This window comes from Arachis ipaensis, chromosome B05, assembly GCF_000816755.2.
Source record: "Arachis ipaensis cultivar K30076 chromosome B05, Araip1.1, whole genome shotgun sequence".
Classification (NCBI taxonomy): domain Eukaryota; kingdom Viridiplantae; phylum Streptophyta; class Magnoliopsida; order Fabales; family Fabaceae; genus Arachis; species Arachis ipaensis.
This window is the reverse complement of record NC_029789.2, coordinates 12,108,479-12,110,358: the sequence shown is the minus strand read 5'-3', so window position 1 is coordinate 12,110,358 and position 1,880 is coordinate 12,108,479.

Genomic DNA, 1,880 nt, shown 5'->3' with positions numbered 1-1,880 from the left:
GAAATGAAAGCAAAAATAGCTACGTATGCCCTTATCAATTATCACCATATTCTACATTCCCTCTAACGCCACACAACAAATAAAGAACCCAAACACAACTTTCCCGAATAATGCATATTGTATTAGCTGATCCGATGCAGATCAATTAAATTAGTGTTTAATAGGAATCTAGAATATGTGCACGCAAAACATTAACCTGTCTAAATTCTATGTAAATTCTCCTCATTATACTATATCAATATATCTCGCATACCTTGCCCAACTGCAGCATTAAAAAGTTAAATAAATTTCTGCATGTACAATTTTTTTTTTAATTCTTAATATTTGTTTAAGCAAATGAGTATATTAATTACTCAAATAATTTAAGTTGGATAGTTGGTTGTATTTTTTAATTAACTATTATAATAATTTTTTATAAACACTAAAAATCAGTGAATTCCGATGCCAAAGTTTTGTCTTTTTTTGTTTTTTATTGAAGATAAGGAGACTCAAATCCATGACTTCTTAAGCAAGTATATAAGAAAATTATGTCATTTGAGTTATAATTTGTTGCTCCGATGCCAAAGTTACCAGATATTTTAATAGTTTTAATAAAAACTAGATGGAAATTATTTGAAGAATAATAGTATTTATGCTGGTAGTAGACAATTATATATATACAACACACATGGAGAGGACACATAAATAAATTCTAAAAATAACTATTTTTTCAAAAAAAAAATCCTTGTTTAATATGTATTTCGATGTACCTGCGTATTTTTTGAGACGATAATAATAATTGCCATTATTAAATATAGCTTGGTTTTTTTTAATTTATAATTAAATAAATCCTTGAAGAATCCATGCTTCTTGTCTGTATATTTTTGTGTATTCCTATATATTGTTTGTAGATCTATATACTATATTAGAGCCAATGATATGGATCAATTTAAAAACGTTGAGTGGAGTTCTTCGGGTTGCTAATTTTTATGGAGTTCACCGGCACAAATACAAAAAAAAAAAACGTGTATTTAGAAAATTAAAGTGAAAAAATCATTTTTGGAGAATTAATCATTTTTCATAATTTATTTTGGAAAAAAAAAACCTAATATATCTACACTAAATAGATAAACTTTTTATGAGTTGATGTACTTATTATGAGCACCTATTTTGTCCTGTAGTTTATCAACTATGTTACGTTAATCTAAAAAAAATATATTTATTTTGTTATGTGGATGATTACTGTAGAGGGAATACCATTACTTTTCTTGCTTGTAAGATAATCCAAGTAGTGCAAGTTTTTTGCCTGTTCTCCAAATCGGATAGGAATGACCCAAGTCGGGTAAAATGCCCCAAGTTAACCTCTCCTTCTCTAGTGTGTAATTTTGGGCTTTAAACGTTTTAGACTAATGTAAGAAACATAATAATAAAATTATTTGCATAAAAACTAAATATAAATTCTTAGACGATTGGTAATTGATGATTGTTGACTTGTGTCTATAACATTATTTTGACTATAATTGATAAATAACAAATTTCGATTATTGTTTAACTTAAAGGTAAACATTTATTTAAGAGTAAAGTTTTTTTAGTATTAAAAGAAAGAGGCAAAGAGCTGATGGTGGAAAGGTGAGGGGAGAAAGTGAAAACAAATAGAAATAGATGTGGTGAAGGTGTAAGGTGAGGAGAGGTGGGGCGAGAAAGAGAGGAGGGGGGTGGTGTTGGTTGGATCATGTTTTTGGCGTTTAGAAAGGCAAGTGGGGCCCCACAAGCCCTTCTTCCTCATTGAGTGCCTTTTCCTCGGCAACAACAACTAAACACGTGGTGGTCGACACCACAACACACCACGTACACAATTGGACACACTAACAACAAAACAAACTTCAAAATAAAACTAAAAA